Source organism: Heterodontus francisci, chromosome 13 (genome assembly GCF_036365525.1).
Source record: "Heterodontus francisci isolate sHetFra1 chromosome 13, sHetFra1.hap1, whole genome shotgun sequence".
NCBI lineage: Eukaryota > Metazoa > Chordata > Chondrichthyes > Heterodontiformes > Heterodontidae > Heterodontus > Heterodontus francisci.
Genome location: NC_090383.1, coordinates 56,952,641 through 56,958,640, shown reverse-complemented (window position 1 = coordinate 56,958,640; position 6,000 = coordinate 56,952,641).

Below are 6,000 nucleotides of genomic sequence, written 5' to 3'. Positions count from 1 at the left end.
CACCAGTACACATGTGAGCAGTGTGTAGGTCAATGTGTCCTTTAAAACTGCAATTGGGGTCCCAACATGTCATTAGGACTCTGATTTGCACAGCTAAGAGACCTACTGTCCGTTTCAAGCAGGCACTGTGGCCCTTTTCAATATGTCGACAGCTGGATATCAGCATTAATGGAGCAGTGAATCGACCCATCCCATTTTGAGGCTCTTCTCACTCAATTGACACCTGCTTTGGTGAGTTAAAATCAACCCCAGCACATAATCAAAATATTTAACTTATTTGTACCTGGTAAAACTCTGGATTTTGCCAAGGTGTAGTTAGGTGCTTGAGTAAAATGCACCACCCAAATTATGCTTTTTTTATTCTTTCGTGGGATGTGGGCATCCCTGGCAAGGCCAGCATTTGTTGCCTATCCCTAATTGCCCTTGACAACTGAGTGCCTTGCTAGGCTATTTCAGAGGGCAGTTAAGAGACAACCACATTGCTGTGGTCTGGAGTCACATAGAGGCCGGACCAGGTAAGGATGGCAAATTTCCTTTTCTAAAGGACATTAGTGAACCAGATGGGTTTTTATGATAATCGATGATAGTTTCATGGCATCATTACCGAGACTAGCTTTCCAGATTTTTAAATTAATGAATTGAATATATTAATATATGAATTTAAATCTCACCAGCTATCATGGTGGCATTTGAACCCAGTCCCCAGGGTATTAGCCTAGGCCTCTGGATTACTAGTTCAGTGAGGGAGGTGGGGAGGAATATCAGTCCAAATCGTCTCCTTTTGCTACAAGTCCAAATGGATCAGGGGAATGGCAGTAAGTGAATTGCTCTTTCGGAGAGCTGGTGTGGACAAGATGGATCGAATGGCCTCCTTCTGCGCTGTAACTATTCTTTGATTCTGTGAAATATGTTTGAACAGGCTGAAATTTCTTCCTCGTGGATCAAGCCATACAAAAGTGCTCTCAAATTTGGCAATAATTGGTACTAATTTTTCAACATCTATTAGAGAGGCCATGAAAATACTGTGGGATGTGGAAGTCACATTGGTTCATTTGTACATTGCTTTTTGTGAAGTGAAGTTTAGATACATTGTCAGGGTGTTGCAGGATGTCATACAAGGATCTGACCTGAGGCCATGGCTGGCCAGAGACTACTTGATACAAAGTAGAAAAAATTAATTCCCTAAAGTCATGGCTTACCTGAGGAACGCAAGTACATGCAGAAAGGAAAACAAAAGAGAATGAAAAACTTGATTTGCAAATAGATGACCAGTCAGCATTCCTGGGGTTGGTGGCAGTGAAACACCATTTAAACTGGAAGATGGATTGGTCTGTCCAATGCCTCAGATAGGATGTAAGCCTTTCTTTACTGTTCTCCACATAATAAGTTCTTGGCCTGAGCTGAATACACTGGTGTAAATTTCCATCGTCATTCTTTGGGTGGTCAATGGTGGAGCCAATTGCCCACCTGTTAGAGTCTAATTTTTTATCCCCGATGAAAATCAAACAAGTTCTATAATGGGCAGGAGCTCCTTTCTGCCAGATTACAGCCCATGCAGTGAGAATAGAATTATTGCCCATGCAATGAATGGGAGCTGAAACAGAGGGAAAAAGTCAAAGACAAAACAAATTTTAGCTGGTTCGAGAGCAGCAACATTAGACATTTGAAAACAGTGCCTTATGTGTCAGCATGGAAATAATGCAATGGGATGGAAAGGAAGATCGTAAAAGAAGAAAAACAATGCACAGCATTTAACCATATATGTTTTTATATTTAGCTGAAGAAAAATGCATAACAGCAGGCAAGCTTACACTGGTAAGACTGCCCAAAATTGTATTTTTTTGAAAGCTTTTGATCTATTTGAAGTTTGATAATATTCATTTTATGTGTATTTCTTCTTTAGGTGGATTTAGCTGGATCTGGTCAAGTAAGTAGAATTTTAATTAACAACTGTAAAGAAATCTAAGGGGACAAAACAAACAAAGTAGAAGAAACCAACATTCAATAGGTCCAATTTGCATTAAATAAGTATCTCCTATACATAAGTAATCTGAATAATTAATTATTAATTAATTTCAAATCAAAATAATCCATCAGCTAATTAATATTAGACCTTAAATGACTTTATTAGTTATAGCACTTAATTACTGATAACAAATAAGTAGTAGAGATGATGGCATAGGCATTGTGACAGGAGTCTGATATGTTGGAGTTTGTGGGCCGCGAGACTGTCCCAGTTTGCCTGCATGAAATGTCTTTGCTGTGAGTCACTCTTGCTGAGAGTCAATGGGCTAAATTTTCAGGTCCCACTGGTGACGGGAACAGAGGTGGGTGGGGGACAAAATACCGTCCTGTCTGGCTTGCCATTTTCATGATGCTGTTCCTGGTACCGGCGAGTTTCACAAGGCCGGGGGGTGGGGGGTGGGGGGAGGGTGGCCACAAGATCCCGTCTGATCCATTAAGAAGGCCAATTAACATTGTTAAAGAGCTCATTGAGAACTTGTTATGGGCATGTCGTGATTTTTACGGCAGCGCATGAGTTGCATGCGCTGTTTGGGGCAGACCAGGTGAATGGAAGCAGACAGCGGGGAGCCATTCATGGCCCCCCAGCGAATTAGCTGTGCCCCATGAAAAGACGAACAGCAGATTGAAACTGCCTCCACCACATCCTCAGGCTGTGCATTCCAGATCCTAACTACTCGATACGTAAAAACGTTTTTCATCATGTCGTCGTTGTTTCTTTTGCCAATCACCTTAAATCGTTGTCCTCTGGTTCTCAACCCTTCCACCAATGGGAACAGTTTTCCTTTACTTACTCTGTCTATCCCCCTCATAATTTTGAACATCTCTATCAAATTTCCTTTCAACCTTCTCTTCTTGAAGGAAAACAACTCCATCTTCTCCACTTTATCTACATAACTGAAGTCCCTCATCCCTGAAACCATTCCCATAAATCTTTTCTGCATCTCTCTAAAGCCTTCACATTCTTCTAAAGTGCAGTGCCCAAAATCGGGCACAATATTCCAGTTGAGGCCGAACCATTGCTTCATAAAGATTCATTATAACTTCCTTATTTTTGTACTCTGTACCTCTATTTATAAAGACCAGGATGCTGTATACCTTTTAACTACTTTCTCAACCTGCCCTGTTACCTTCAAAAATAAGTGCACATATACCCCTGTTCATGCACATCCTTTAGAATTTCACCCTTTATTTTCTATTTCCTCTCCTTATTCTTCCTTCCAAAATGTATCACTTCACACTACTCTGCATTAAATTTTATCTGCCACATGTCCACCCATTCCACCAGCCTGTCTATGTCCTCTTGAAGTCTATCACCATCCTCTTCACAGTTCACAATTCTTCCAACTTTTGTGTCATCTGCAAATTTTGAAATTGTGCCCTGTACACCAAGTCTAGGTCAATAATATCAAGAAAAGCAGTAGTCCCAGTACTGACCCTTGCAGAACCACTGTATACCTTCCTCCAGTCAGAAAAACAAAAGTTCCAAGGCTCCTTTGATAGCACCTTCCAAACCTGTGACCTCTATCACATAGAAGCTCAAAGGCAGCAGACTCATGGGAGCACCATCACATGCAGGTTGCCCTCCAAGTCACATGCCACCCCGACTTGGAGCTATTTTGCTGTTTCTTCACTGTTGTTGGGTCAAAATCTTGGAGCTTTCTCCTTAACAGTTCTATGAGTGCACCTACACCACATGGAATGCAGCGGTTCAAGAACGTGGCTGACCCCCACCTTCCCAAGGGCAATTAGGGATGAGCAATAAATGTTGGCTTTGCCAGCGACACCCACATCCCATGAATGGCTAAAAAAAAGTATCAACTGCATTACCCTCACCAACCTTCTCTGTTACCTCATCAAAAACTCAAGTCAAGTTAGTTAAACAAGTCTTTGATAAGGTACCACATAGTACACTCATGATTAAGGTCAGAGCATCTGGACTCAAGGGACAGGTAGCAGAATGAATAGCAAACTGGCTACAAAACAGAGAACAGAGAGTAGGGGTTAAGGGTAGCTACACAGACTGGCAAAGGTGGGAAGTGGTGTTGCATTGGATTAAGGCTGGAACTATTGTTGTTCACAATTTACATTAATGATTTGGACTCTGAAATTGGAAGTACAATTTCAAAATTTGCAGACAGCACCAAACTGGGAGAAATAGTTAATACAAGAATGTGACCAAGTACAGGAAAACAATAATAAACTTGTAGAATAGATGTTTAATTGGCAAATTAATTTCAATATAGTTAAGTACTAGGTGGTGCATTTTGGTAGGAAGAATAGGGAGGACACTTGCTTGGATAATAAAAATCTGAATGGGGTCGAGGAGCAAAGGGATCTAGGTGTACAGATACACAAATCACTAAAAGTAGTGACGTAGGTTAATAAGATCATAAAAAAGCAAACCAAACATAATTTCTAGAGGGATAGAATTGAAAAGCAGAGATGTTATATTTGTATTGAACCTTGGTTCAACCACACTTGAAGTATTGTGCACATCTGTTCTCCATATTATGAAAAGGACATAGAGGCATTGGGGAAAGTGTAAAAATGATTCGCAAGACTGATACCAGAAATGAGAGGATCTACTTATTAGGAAAGGCCGAACAGGCTATAGTTCTTTTCTCTAGAAAAGAGAAGGCTGAACGGTGACCTAATAGAGGTATTTAAAATTAATAATGAGTTTGATAGGCAGACGTATAGAAAATTATTTACTTGTGAGGGAGTCCAAAAATAGAGGTGAAAAATATAAGATAGCCACTAATAAATTCAATAGGGAATTCAGGAGAACCGTCTTTATCCAAAGAGTGGCAAGAATGTGGAATGTGCTATGCTTCGGAGTAGTTGAGGCAAATTGCATAGATTCATTTAAGGGAAGCTAGATAAGCATTTGAGAGAGAAAGGAATAGAAGGATCGGCTAATAGATTAGATGAAGAGGGGTGGAAGGAGGTTTGAATGAAGCATAAACTCTGGCATTGACCAGTTATACCAAATGCTGTAGACTGGATATAAATTGGCAAGAACTTAATTGACAAAATACTTGCAATTAGCAATTGGTACGTGTTTTCTGTTCACAGGAAAACAGCAAAGGAGTGAAAACGGGTGCAGAGCAAGGAAAGAAATGTTTAATGAATATTCGGGAAACAAATCTGTATGAGACGAAGAATGTAAAACGATCTCTGACATTACTTAGAAATGTGAGAATTATTTTTGGCAATGCAACATGAAAGGGCAAAATTGTTGTTATATTCAATAATGTTGCTAATATATACACAGCAAAACATAGATGGCCCGAAAATGTCTGGGTGGGGGATGCCTCCTGGTATTAGTGTTGGATTGTACTCAGCCAAACCTCTGCCGCTGACCCCACCAAAATTTGCATGTCAGAAGGAGGCCTCTTAATTCTCATACTAGTGGTGGGCATCAGTGCCACTAGGACATCTAGAGCATCCACCATTGTGAACATGCTGGCTCCTACACTGTGGGAGGTTCTTTCTGAAAATCTCGCAGAACCTGACAACAGGGGAGTTGTGCCCATAGTCCTGTTAGTGAGTAAGATCAATCAGAGAGATCAGAGATTTGAGAGAAACTGTCAGTTGGTAGGTTGCTTACTTGATTTGATGAAACATATTTCCACTGACCATACACTGTGACCCACTGAAGGCCTGCAGCATGGCAACTCACAGCATAAGGAGTCCTTATGCCCAGCATCGCCCTCCCTTCCTTATATGTTTGGAAATTTGCAGCCATACTCCTGCCATAACGTGGGCAAGATTCCACCAGAGCAAATGAAAACTAAGTCAGGATCCAGTTATCTAAGTTATGGTCTAGTTTTGGGTGAACATCCACTGAAGTTATGGTGGGATTACTGTAAATTGGCCACAAATTCATGGGGCTTGTTCTTTTAGCATCTGATTTACATATGATTTTGGTATATCTGTGTTAGGATTGGACATTTTACATCTGAGAGTACTTCT